General features: G+C 39.7%; 1 protein-coding gene across 11 annotated transcripts in view; it reads right to left on the bottom strand.

Moving 5' to 3' along the window:
* The window catches only part of SIPA1L1 (signal-induced proliferation-associated 1 like 1), a 330,175-nt gene extending 315,765 nt beyond the window's left edge, over positions 1-14,410 (bottom strand). For 7 of the 11 annotated variants that reach the window (XM_005865778.2, XM_014539293.1, XM_014539298.1 and 4 more), the window contains exon 1: positions 14,107-14,410. The gene's annotated coding sequence lies outside the window, so the exon portion shown is untranslated. The remainder of the gene's footprint in view (positions 1-14,106) is intronic. The other 4 variants (XM_014539299.1, XM_014539300.1, XM_014539301.1 and 1 more) reach the window with 2 other exon arrangements.
* Positions 14,411-14,438: the final 28 nt, after the last annotated feature.

The raw sequence follows: 14,438 nt of genomic DNA, 5'->3' as shown, positions 1-14,438 counted from the left end.
TATTTGCAGCATGGGCAATTGCCAGCTAATTATCACAGTGCTGTTACTAAGATCTTCAGTGTGACTTCTGCACCCCGTGACATGTGTCACCATATCTCAAGACTACCACACACATAAGTGATATGAGCCCCCAAAAGATTCGGAATTGAGCACACAGGAGAGGTGATAAGCATTTCTAAATCTCCCACACTGGCACTATATCAATCATCTGAAATAGGGTGTTACAAGTAACAGCAGAAAGGTTAGATTCAGAACTTTCTTCTACCAAAAATTCAAGGAAAGACTCTCAATGTTGAGTTAAAATGTTGATTTTTTTTTCAGATCTGAGTGAAATTATGCTAAAATGATCCAGCATTATAGAATTTTCCCACTAAAATGTTTTAAAGTTAAAAGCAAAAATTCTATATTTCTATTCCTTTAGTTTTTTTTCAAAAACATTTCTACTATATGCAAAAAGCCCCCAAATCTCACTAAAACACACTAATAAATTCACAGAATTTTAACAGTTGGCCTTCAAGGAAATGTAATTCAACCATCAACCTTCTTCCTTTTACACATGAAAAGATTATCTGGTATATCGTAAGTGCACATTGAAAATTTGTTACATGAACAAATGAAAGAAGATCCAAAAAGGGTACATCGCTCTTTTAAGATGTGACAATTATTGGAAAAATCCAGAATTAGCCAAAACGAGGTTTCTATATTCTCTAGGTGCAGGAGTGAAAGAAGAAACCAAGATTTTAAAACCTTATTTGGTTCCTCAGGAAAACCTTAACCAGATTCATTAGAGCCAGTTTCCTTTATTTGTTACTTAGAAAAGCACTTGATAAAACAAATTTAGCCAAGACATCTCCTTGGAAACCAAAGGCAGAACTGTCTAGTGTTTCTTTCTTCCTCTACACAAAGAATATTTAATGTGGGGCTATTTTCAACTACAATTGTTTTATACCAGAAGTAATACAGGTGCCCTTTGACTAAAAGAAAAATCCAACCAGATGAGAGGATAGAACACTGAAAAGGACCACACAAATCCCTAGAAGAGTATCCGCCCCATGAGAACAGGAATCATGTATCTATCCTTTCTTCACTAGAAGTGGCCACCAGCCCCTGGCATACAGTGAGAGTCAATAAATACTTATGGGATAAATGAGTAAGTTACTGCTTAGAGACCTACCCGGTTACACATACATTTATTTGGTCACCATTAAATAACACTTTACTGCAGCATACTACATGTACGCAAACTACCATTTTCCGCCACAGACATTCTACTAAATGTCTTGTCAATACACCCAACCAAAATTATCCCCCTAGTTTTATTAAGAAGGTGAGAAAGTAGGTCTTAGGTATCCTAAATTATTGAAGCAGCCACTCAACTTGCTGTTCTGGCTCCAATCTCTCTCCTTCAACTCATCCTATACAACCCAGCCAGGTTAATTTCCTTGTTTTTTGCACATCATACAAATTAAAACAGTGTTATGGCTAAGTACTCTATCTCTGTATGCTGCCCACTGCCATTCAATGAGCAGATATAAAAAATAAGAAAACAACTGGATTGGAAAAGGAAAGGCAGTATCGTGTCAAGGGGAAAAAAATCACAAATAACTGATCCCATTGAAAAATTTGAGATTGCTACTAGAGGCTTTCATTAAAGACTTCCCTACAGCACTGTGATGCAATGGACACAGATGGTTTGGGGTATTTATACCCATCCAATCTTCAAGATAAATTCAAGATCCATCATCCTCTTGAAGCTTTCCCAAGCCGTTGGACTAAATATCTGTGAGAGTCCTTTGTAAACTAGGAAGTGCTAGCCCACAGCTCTTATTATAACAGTTGCCAATTGATAGTCTTGCATACATTCTGCCATTTAAATCAAGTTACCTCATTTTTAACTGTGCCTAGTCCCCTCAAAAAAATGAGAAGTTATGTGAATTGTTTTCCCTATTGCCAACTTCTCTATTCTCTATCACTTAATATCATACATAACGCAAAAGTAAATGTCTCTTACACTTCCTGATTTCAAAATATATTACAAAGCTAATAAAATCAAAACTGGGTGACACTGGCATAAAGACAGACAATTAGATGAATAGAATAGAATAGAATAGAATAGAATAGAATAGAATAGAATAGAATAGAATAGAATAGAATAGGAGAGCCCAGAAGTAATCAATGGTCAACTGACCTTTGACAAGGTCCGAAGACCACTCAGTGGGGAACGGACAGTCTTTTCTACAAATGGTGTTGGGAAAACTGGATACTCATGCAAAAAAATGAAGCTAAGAAGGAGAGACCAAGATGGCGGCATAGGTAAACACCGCAGACTGCTGCCGCAAACAACCACTTCAAAAATACAACTAAAAGACGGAACGGACATCACCCAGAACCACAGGAAGGCTGGCTGAGGAGAGACTCTTCAACTAGAAGGAAAAATAACAGCACACCGAGGCTCAGAGGAGGCGCAGTGTGGAAAAAACTCAGGTGCGGAGGTGCGCGCGCAAAGCGGGCTGGTGGCTGAGAGCGCGGTTGTCGTTTTCGGTCAGGGGGGAGTCTCAGACTCTGAGCTCCAGATACGGGCGAATCGCTGGGGACTCGGACAAAAAAAAGACATAGGGTGGCTGAATGGATAAGAAAACAGGACTCAAGCATATGCTGTCTACAAGAGACCTACTTCAGATCAAAAGACACACTCAGACTGAAAGTAATGGGATGGAAAAGATATTTCATGCAAATAGAAATAAAAAAACTGTGGTAACAATACTATGTCAAACAAAATAGATTTTTAAACAAAGACTATGAGACAAAAAGGGTATTTCATAGTGATAAAGGGACCAATCCAATAAGAGAATATAACCCTTTTAAATATTTATGCACCCAACCTAAGAACATCCAAATATATAAAGCAAGCATTGATGAACATAAAGGGAGAAATCAACAGTTCTACAGTCATTGTATGGGACTTTAATATCCCATAGACATCAAAGGATAGATCATCCAGACAGAAAATTAGCAATGAAACAGTGGCATGACAGGATACTATTTATAGAGTACCCTAAAGATCACACACACACACACACACACACACACACACACATAAACGACTGGCACTGGTAAATGAAATAAGTAGGATGTAAAATAAATATTCAGAAACTGGTTGCATTTTTATACATGAATAATAAACTACCAGAAAAAGCAATTAAGAAAATAATCCCATTTAAATTGCATAAAGAAATACCTAGGAAAAAATTTAACCAAAGTGGTAAAAGACCCATACTCAGAAAATTATAAGACACTGAAGAAAGAAATTGAAGAAGATTCATATAAATGGAAGCATATGTTATTTTCATGGATAGGAAAAATTAGCATCATTAAAATGTCCATACTATCCAAAGCCATCTACAGATTCAATGAAATTTCTATCCAAACACCTATGACATTTTTTTTTTACAAACTAGAACAAATAATCCAAAATTTTAAATGGAACCACAAAAGACTCCAAATAGCAATAGCAATCTTAAGAAAGGTCTTAAGGTATTAATTATGCTACCTGATATCAAACTGTACTACAATGCTACAGGAATCAAATAGCATGGTCTTGATGTAAAAACAGACACATAGATCAATGGAACAGAACAGAGTTCAGAAATAAATCCATATCTGTATGGTCAATTAATATAGAGGGTGTCCCAAACAAACGTATACATAGACTTTGAATAATTATAAAGGCAGTGTTTATTAAAATTTATTTCATTTTCAAAATTGAGCTATCGGCTGTTAGAGTGTTTGGGACACCCTGTATAATGGGGTGAAAAAGTTTATTCACTAAATGGTGTTAGAAAAATTGAACTAATACATGCAAAAAAAATGAAACTAGACCACCTTCTTACACCATATACAAAATAAACTCAAAATGGAATAAAGCTAATAACATAAGAAACAAAACTATAAAACTCCTAGAAGAGAACATAGGGGGAAAGCGTCATGACATTGTACGCAGCAATGATCTGGCTGTAACACCAACCTGAACAATAAAGATTTAATAAAAAAAAAAAAATGAAGCTAAACATTTATCTTACAACATATATAAAAATTAACTCAAAATATATTAAAGATCTAACATAAGAAACAAAACTATAAAACTCCTAGAAGAGAACATAGGGGGAAAGCGTCATGACATTGTACGCAGCAATGATCTTTTGGCTGTAACACCAAAAGCACAAGCATAAAGACCAAAAATAGACAAATGCGACTACATCGAACTTAAAAATTTTTGTGCATCCAAAAGCATGAAAAGGTAATCTACAGAATGGGAGAAAAGATTTGCAAAGCATATATCTATTAAAGGGTATTAATATCCAGAATATATAAAGAACTTTTATAACTCAACAACAAAAAATCAAATAACCCAATTGAAAAAATGGGCAGACTTGGATAGACATTTCTCCAGAGATGATATAAAAATGACCAACAAGTGCATGAAAGATGTGCAATATTATTTATCATTACAGAAGTGCAATTCAAAACCACAATGAAATTATCACCTCACACCCATTAGGATGGTTACTATTTTTAAAAAAACACACAAAGTAAGTGTTGGTGAGGATGAGAAGTAACTCTTATACATTGCTGGTGGAAATGTAAAATGGTGCAATCACTATAAAAAAATAGTATGGAGGCTGCTTAAAAAATTAAAAATAGAACTACCACATAACCCGGCAATCCCACTTCTGGGTATATATCCAAAAGAACTGGAAGTAAGGTCACAAAGAGATATTTATACATCCATCGTCATAGCAGCACTACTGGCATAGCCAAAATGTGAAAACAACCCAAATGTCCATCTACAGATGAACGGATAAACAAATGTGGTATATACACCCACTGGAATATTATTCAACCCTAAAAGGGAAGGAAATCCTGTCACATGCCAGTATGTATGAACCTTGAGGACATTATGCTAAGTAAAATAAGCCACCAAAAGACAAATACTCCATGATCCACTAAAAGAGTCAAATGCATAGAAATAGAAAGCAGAATGGTGATTGCCAGGGATGAGGGAAGATGAAATGGACAGCTGCTTAATGGGTACAGTTTCAGGTTTGCAAGATAAAAACACCCTAGAGATCTGTTTCACAACAATATAAATATATTTAACACTACTAAATGTACACTAACACATGGTTAAGACTGTAAATTTTACGTTATGTTTTTTACCCCAATACAAAAGTCAGTGCCAACATGCAATTCCAAATTGGATTTACATGTCCTACCTCCACTACAGGAGTTAAGCAGCCTGGCCCTTTTAGCTGTTGACAGTCATTTCCAAATTACTTCCAAGTTATCTTTTGTCTTTTTTAATCAATGAGACTGTACAGAGAGAGGATAGGGGGTTCTCTTTTTCACCCATCCGAAATGACGTTTCTACAACCCCCAGGAAGCTGCTTTCTGGTTTGAGTCCACTACTTATCTGCCTATTGTCAAACAAAAATCCAAAAATGGTATAAAATCCATTATGTTCTCAAGTGGGTGGGTAAGAAGCATAACAGAATCTCAAACCATCTATTCACCTGCAATCTAGCATGCTCCCCGGGAGAAAAGCCCCAGCGGTCACTGCGATTCTCTACCCTCTCCATCAAGTGCTCACTGTTCCCCCCAACACATCCTACCCAAGGCACTGAAAACCACTGTTTTTAAACATACCTTGAAAATGGCCCTCAGAACCATCCCACTGAAAGCCATTACTGGGCTGAGGTTCCAGGACTTGTAATAAGTCTTATCTGTGAATCCTACAGCTCTCCATAATCATTTATCTACGGAAACAGGTGTGTTTTTTTTTTTGTGTGTGTGTGTGTGTGTGTGTGTGTGTGTGTGTTTATTTTTTTTATCTGTATTGATTTTAGAGAGAGAGGAAGAGAGAAGGAAAGGGAGAGAGAGAGAGAGAGAGAGAGAGAGAGAGAGAGAGAAACATCAATTGGTTGACTTCTGCCCGAACTGAATCTGCAACCTGAGTATGCGCCCTGACCAGGAATTATACCTGTGAACGTTTTGGTACATGGGACAATGCTCTAACCAAGTCACACCAACCAGGGCTCTACTGAAACAGTTTTGTTATGCAATTGTTATACCTCATTTCCTACTACAAAGGATCAGCACTAACATCCTACGTTAAAACATAACATACAGTAACACTAAGACTCTGAAGAATCACAGGCATTTCTAAAACTGGAAAAGAGACAGGGTTAGAAAACTACATTCAGGCTCAGCCAGAGCAAACCTTCCTAACAGGTTTTCCAAGGGCAAACCTGGAGCCAAACCCCACCCCAAACACATATACACACACTGAGTACACTCTCTTTACACATGAAAAACCAGCTACTCAGAAGTTAGACTCTGGCAAAGTATATTGGCAGAACCTTCTGAGGTCTCCATTGGAGCAGCCAGAAGGATGGTTAGGGAAGAGTCAAATCAGCTTACACACCAACCCTCATTTCAAGACTAAGAACATGTGTTTCTGAAGTCTTCCAAATAGTATGGTTCTGACTAGACACAAACTTACACTTCTTGCAAAAACAGGGGGAAATACTGCTTTCCATTTTTTCCCTAGGTGCACACCAGTGAACTAAGCAATAAAAGTCAAATTGGGTGAAAATTTTAGAACATTCTAGTCATTTATAATTGCATATCTTAGAGGTATTTTCTTATAAGTACTCTCTCTTAAAGGGCAGCAGTACCACAGTTCAGTTATCAGTTGCTTCTCTGCAAGCATTAAGAACTAAAAATAAACCTGGAAAGACAAATAGTCAATCAATTCTGGGAAATAAGACTGTTAGAGGAAATGCAAGGATCTCACAATATATCAAACTAGAATTCCTACCTAGGCAAATAATTGAGAATATGGGGGGGAGGGGGGGGGATGAATTTCAGAAAAATAATAGAGGAGTCAAAGTAAAAGATACTGATCACAGTCAAGTCTTGATTATAGGAACATGACCGTTAGGCACATAGCCCTTGGCTTTTTGTTTCTCAATAGCTGTATTCTGAGAACTTCAGAACTCATTCTAAAAGGAAGCAAGACGCTGAACCACAAAATCCAATCAATGACTATCCTTGTGACATTTCTGAAGATGGCGGCATAGGTAAACACCGCAGACTGCTGCCGCAAACAACCACTTCAAAAATACAACTAAAAGACGGAACGGACATCACCCAGAACCACAGGAAGGCTGGCTGAGGAGAGACTCTTCAACTAGAAGGAAAAATAACAGCACACCGAGGCTCAGAGGAGGCGCAGTGTGGAAAATACTCAGGTGCGGAGGTGCGCGCGCAAAGCGGGCTGGTGGCTGAGAGCGCGGTTGTCGTTTTCGGTCAGGGGGGAGTCTCAGACTCTGAGCTCCAGATACGGGCGAATCGCTGGGGACTCGGACTCAAACGGGAGAAGCGGGAGTGTCTGGCATCAGTTGGAAGGCAGCTTTCCCTCCGAGGTTTGCAGCGGTTCCTGGGGTTCTGAGAAGCAGAGCCTCTGGGAACGGGACTGAGAGGGGCCATAACCGCTCCCTCCGCCCGCCCTGTTGAGCCCGCCCCGCCCAAGCCCTGCGCAGAGCCATTTGCCGGATCGCCTCAGGCAAAGGCTAGATTAGCACCTCCCCAGAGGACAGAAGTTTTCCGCGGCAGACACAGCTGATTCACACAGCCAGTCGGCCTGGTGGTCAAATCCCTCTAGTATTAACTACAACAATCAAGGCTCAACTAGAACAAGACTGCGCACAAAGACCACTAGGGGGTGCACCAAGAAAGCATAAAAAATGCGGAGACAAAAAAACATGACAGAAATGGAGGATATAGAGCTAAAAATCGCAATTTTGAGGGCTTGCAAAAATGTGCTAGAAGCTGTCAATAAACTTGAGGAGAGAGTCACGAAAACTAATGAGACCCTCGATGCTATGATAAAGAACCAACTAGAAATTAAGCATACACGGACTGAAATAAAGAATATTATACAGACACCCAATAGCAGACCAGAGGAGCGCAAGAATCAAGTCAAAGATTTGAAATGCGAAGAAGCAAAAAACACCCAACCGGAAAAGCAAAATGAAAAAAGAATCCGAAAATATGAAGATAGTGTAAGGAGCCTCTGGGACAGCTTCAAGCGTACAAACATCAGAATAATTGGGGTGCCAGAAGATGAGAGACAGCAAGATATTGAAAACCTATTTGAAGAAATAATGGCAGAAAACTTCCCCCACCTGGTGAAAGAAATGGACTTACAGGTCCAAGAAGCGCAGAGAACCCCAAACAAAAGGAATCCAAAGAGGACCACACCAAGACACATCATAATTAAAATGCCAAGAGCAAAAGACAAAGAGAGAATCTTAAAAGCAGCAAGAGAAAGAGACTCAATTACCTACAAGGGAATACCCATACGACTGTCAGCTGATTTCTCAACAGAAACTTTGCAGGCCAGAAGGGAATGGCAAGAAATATTCAAAGTGCTGAATACCAAGAACCTACAACCAAGATTACTTTATCCAGCAAAGCTATCATTCAGAATTGAAGGTCAGATAAAGAGCTTCACAGATAAGGAAAAGCTAAAGGAGTTCATCACCACCAAACCAGTATTATATGAAATGCTGAAAGGTATCCTTTAAGAGGAGGAAGAAGAAAAAGGTAAAGATACAAATTGTGAACAACAAACATGCATCTATCAACAAGTGAATCTAAGAATCAAGTGAATAAATAATCTGATGTACAGAATGAACTGGTGATTATAATGAATCAGGGACATAGAAAGGGAATGGACTGACTATTCTTGGTGGGGAAAGGGGAATGGGAGATGCGGGAAGAGACTGGACAAAAATCGTGCACCTATGGATGAGGACAGTGGGTGGGGAGTGAGGGCGGAGGGTGGGGCGGGAACTGGGAGGAGGGGAGTTATGGGGGGGAAAAAAAGAGGAACAAATGTAACCTGAACAATAAAGATTTAATTTAAAAAAAAAAAAATGACTATCCTTGTAACTTTGGTAAAAGGTTTTGTGGGGAAAGTGGACAGAGAAAAGAGGAACAACCAAAATTCACTGCTGGGTCTGTAAAATTCATTTAACCTGAACCTACTCTGGGGGAGGAGAGAGGAGAAAAGGAATCCAGTGGCCACCTGGGTTGTATGTCCTACCTGCTCAAGTTGCCTCTGAGTGACCCCTGTGTTTGTACAAACGTAACTGTCCCTCTCCAAGCAGGCATTCTCCCACAAGCCTGCATTCTCCTCCTGCCTCTCCTGCATTGAAAAAAAGGAAATCTAACATTATGCAATTGCCCGTTTCTCTCCGTTTAAAGTTAGGCATACTACAATCCTCATTAAAGGGAGAACTTAGTGCAACATGACAAGTAACAAATTAGAATCTAAAGGCTGAACATTCTCATCACAGACCTCCAGAGGCAAAGAAACAGCTTCCCTGACTCAGGGGCACACCCACCAAGCACTGCTATTTACTAAGGAAGCGCCTGACAGTCCCCTGTGTCATTTGGTATAATTTCTCTCTAGAGCGTCAAGAAAACACTCATGTTCTATTTTCAGCTGGATTTACCTTACTCTCCTCAGACTAGAATAAAAGGAGAAGGTGGATGTGGACTGGCCTCTATCCTCAAAAGATCCACCAGATAGATGGTCTTACCCTTATGATCACAAACCCTATGACACAAACCCTATGATATTAGTCCATCCCTCACCCAAATCATCTGTGTTTAAGAAAGCCAAACACAAGGGAGTCTTTATAGTTCTGACTCACTCCAAGGCTCATCGAGAGCCTACGGGAAGAATAAATGAGCTTCATCTCAGAGTAATTAACTTATATACAGTTGACTCTCAATAATGCAGAGGTGAGGGACCCTAACCACCCCCCGCCCCCGTTGAAATAAAAAATCTGATTATAACTTTTGACTCCCCCAAAACTTAGCTACTAATAGTCTACTGTTGACCCAAAGCCTAGATAACATAAAGTCAACACATACTGTGTCTGATACATGTATTACACACTGTATTCTTATAATACAGTAAGCTAGAGAAAACATCATTAAGAAAATCATAAGGAAGAGCAAATACATTCACAGTATTTATTGAAAAAAAAAATCCGTGTATAATTGGACCCTCACAGTTCAAACCCGTGTTGTTCAAGGGCAAACTGTATAACCTTTGAAAAACAAAGTACAAATGTGAGTAGATGCATAGGCTTTGTTTTGGTTTGCTTTTTTTTTTTTTTTTAAGAAAAAAACCAAAAAGCAAAAATCCAATGAGGCCAATTTATTTCCCATACCAAAAAGTAGAGGTGCAATGGAGAGAAGGTTAGATTGTCAAGTTCAAGTGACAGTGAAACACCTATATTTTAAATAGCACTGTATATGGAACAAGACACAAGTTTTTGTGTGAGCACTGAAGGAATAACATAACGCCTAACCCTGCCCGGAACAGGGAGAGCCCCTCATTTAAAAGGCAGTCACCCAACTGGCAGGAATGTTTCTTGTCTCCTAGCTCAGATTACCCCAGAGGAAGGTAGGGTAGTGCTATATAAATCAGTCACGTTCTCAACAGGAAGCTCCTACAACATTTTCCTGTTTTCTATGCAGTTATCCTTCCACCTGACTGATCCTCCCCACCCCCAACCCCTGCCCTCTGGTTACCCTTACAGGTAGCTGAGAGAAGGTCCAAAAGTTGCCACTGTTTCAGAAATAAGGAAGATACAACCACTTCTTCTACAAATGAAAAATAAGTTTAAGAAGAGAAGAAAATGGTAAACTAGAATAAATTAAGTTTGGCTTCTCTAAAGAACATACAAGTACATTGTGCTCTGAGTTAACAAAGATTCCTTTTCCCAAAAAAAAACAAGCCTACAGGCTCTACTATGTAAATACTATAACTCATAATTTCTTTTTCCATTACTCTGGAATCTGAGTAACTTTAACTAAAGCTTAGTTACTGAATACTACATCAATGCTGTTTTCATAGCTTTTCAACCTTTACATAGATTTTGTTTCCTTAAGTTTTGCTACTTCTCATTTTAGACATTTAATGAACACTGAACCCTTAAGTGTGAGAGGGAAAAAGTAATAAACAAATTTTAATTTAATAGGCTTTAAGGTAGGAAAAAACAAACCAGGAAGCAGAAGTAGAGTTAACTCTGACAACCCGCCTTCCAAGCATTGTGCCTGATCACTGACTAATTGTATAACCTTCAACAAATCCCTTGGACTTCCTGGTCTTCACTTAACCATCTGTAAAATGGGGAGGATGGGCCAAATGATTTTTACTCAAACTTCCTTCTAGCTCCAACAATCAATGAATATGCTTAGCACCAAGAAAATACAATCACAAATAGACTTTATGGTTTACAAAGTAACTCACACAATTTTGCAGCAAAGATGTGAGGCAAGTATTGTGCCCATCTCTGCAGAAGGAAGTTTTTTGGAAAGACGGTTGAGAAAAAGGTTCAATTATTTTTCAAGATTCCCATACCTGGAAAATTTAAGCCCAGACCTTCTGAGAACGAATTCTTTAGTATATCATGATTTCAAAATTATTTTTCAGAAAATTACTTTTAATTAAATTATTTCAGAAATTAATTTAAGTAAGGTAAAATTCAAAGATAATTGCCTGCTATGCAAGACCTTCATGGGGGCATCAGGATATCATAGCACCAAACCAGGAAAGTTTACTACAAAAGGCCCCATTGCACAGAAGTTCCTTGAGGCAGGAACACACTGTAATTATCATTGGGAAACACAGAATCCAAGAGCATGCCTTCCAGATAGAAGCACTCACTAAATACTGTTTGACTTACCACAACTCTCAAAAGGTTAGGAATATAGTGATATTATGGGGGAAGAGGGGTCTGAATTTGAGATATGAACTTCTGTGATTTGAGTCAAAAGGAAGAACAGAGCTCTAACTCTATATTAATGGGGATGAGTCTATTTGTCTTCCTCAGAGAAAGTCCAATTTGGTCAGTGAGCCAAATTTGAGATATCATGAGAAAATCTTCAGACTATTCATATTTTATACTAGAGGCCCAATGCACGAAATTTGTGCAAGGGGCTGGGCTCTCACGTCCAGAAGGACGTCCGGAAGGTTGTTCGGCTGTCCAGTCTAATTAGCATATTACGCTTTTATTATTATAGATGTGCACTGATGTGGACCAACAGAAATGATAATACAACAGTGAGGACTGACGGAAACACATAATCATGTTATCATTAATCACTATATATTTTCCTCTAAATGGGAAAGATTTGGGAAATCTCATACTGTTCTAACTCTTCTCATGCTCCTGTTTCACAGCTCAAAGAGATAGAGAATAGGAATTTATTTCAAAATTCAAACTTGAAAATATATTACCTCTCAACTCATAGTCAACCAAGATCCCCCAACGTCTACTGAATTGCTAATCTCAAGCAATCTGCAGTCTATGACTTCAATGAAGTTACTAGAAAGAAGTTTTTAAAAAGCTGTTTTAAAATGGGGGGGGGGGGGGAGACACCAAAATTATACACCTAATTCAAAACAAAAGCAAATGCAAAAGCCAGAAGAGAATAATGAAAGGATAGAGTGAAAAGAATCTCAATATACAATTTCAGTGAGGTGCTTTGAAATTATTACCAAGAGTTCAAGTCAACCTTGCCATGGAATGCTACAGTGAAGTCACAACTAACACTGCCTGACACTTCAGATCTAAGTTCATTGCACCAGAACTGCAATTTCAGATTCGAGGAGCAGTACCAGGAACTGCAGAGAAGCTAACAGCAACACCTACTGACTGTCTTGAGCCACTTGCCAAACTTGTTCTCTCAGTCAACTAGAGAAATCTAATGATACAGTCAACTTCAAGAGTCCTTTACTTAAGCATAATGAGATAAGAAAATAAATCGTCAGCCACATGAAACCATTCATCCCCCAAAAGCTCTTATTTTGCCCCTAACCATTTACATGCAAATCACCACCCAAGTTATTTTAAATGCATTGTTAATTGCTAATGCTTTAGTGGAAATTATTTATTCCATGGGAAAAAATGCTTTAATATTAATATTCTTGTTAATAACTGGTATGTCATCTAATAGTTAGAGACATCAGTGACCATAAACTGCTTTATGTAAACCTTTTATTTGAAACTACTGTTACCACTGTTTATATTATTCCCATCAGCTTTCTTTCCCATCCTCGTAAAAATGGCTTAATTGCAGCTTTCAAAAAAGTAAAAAGTAAAAGTCATTAAATCAAGATTATATAAAAATAAAAAATACCGTTACTAAGCTACCGAGAATTGATCCATAGGACTTAATCTTGTACTTTTCCAAAAAATTGAGTCAGAGAATCTTTTCCTAGGACGAATATTCCACATGAGAAAACAGGAGAAAGTTGACACTGAACTCCCACAGAGTACCAGTATAAAACAATGGCTTTAAGAGTCTGAGTCAGAGTTTCAACATGAAAGAGGTTTGCTTTATAGAGGAAACGCCAACCCCAGTTCATCCAGATAGACCTGGAACCTGATGAAAGTCGACACCTTTACTCTGAAATTTGCATCGCATCACTGGCTCCCAGTTTAGAAATATAATCGTTTAGCAGGAAGTAACAATTTCAGTGACTGCTGCCTCCCGTCATGAAAAATAAAATCTATAAGATAAATGCCGTCTAGGAGCCATCAGTCCCCAAATGCTTCCCTTCAAAAGGAATACCAACGACTCTTTCCTGAAAGCGAGCCATTTCCCTCGCCTATGTTTTCTAAACGGTGAACCCGATGCAATTTCAACCTGCCCAACGCGCTCACTAGTCCTCCTAGAAATGCCGCGGAGCGATGGAGAGCCTCGCACATTTCTTTAAGGTCAGGAGGGAAGTTGGAAACAGATGGGGCGCGGGCGGTAAAGTTCTTTCTGCAGCAGCCTCCCGCCTCCCCATCCCTCCTGAGGTGTACTTCAGAGTAGGCGAGAGCATCCCGAAATTTCACTGCCCCCGGACCCCCGGGAGAGACATGAACCATCCGCGGGCACCGAGCTGCTCTTCTCTGCATCTCGCGATTAAACCTCTCGGCCCGTCCCCGCCAGCTCAGCCTACAAAGCGCTCACCCAGGTGACTGAAAGGAAGGCTCTCCCGCGGAGACGATGAGAGCGGGGTGGGCGCAGCCACCCCCACGGGGCGCGGGTCTCCCAGCCTCTCCCGCGGGCGCCAGACGGAGACTTGTGCAGCTTTGGATTCCTAGGTGCGCGCGCGCACGCACGCAGACTCGCCCCCGCCAGGCTGCGGTCTCAGCACGCCACCAAATCGGAAATAAAACTTTGGCCGCCCGGTGTCCTGCGCCGGGTCCTAGACCCGAGCTCCGGCCAGAATGCGGTGGGAGGCTGTCAACAGTCCTGCACCCCCACTTCCCTGACCGGACCAGGGGCGCGGGAGCCACTTA

Source organism: Myotis brandtii, unplaced genomic scaffold (assembly GCF_000412655.1).
Source record: "Myotis brandtii unplaced genomic scaffold, ASM41265v1 scaffold213, whole genome shotgun sequence".
Classification (NCBI taxonomy): domain Eukaryota; kingdom Metazoa; phylum Chordata; class Mammalia; order Chiroptera; family Vespertilionidae; genus Myotis; species Myotis brandtii.
Note: the sequence above shows the minus strand (reverse complement) of the source record. Positions and strands in the feature narration are given on the sequence as shown.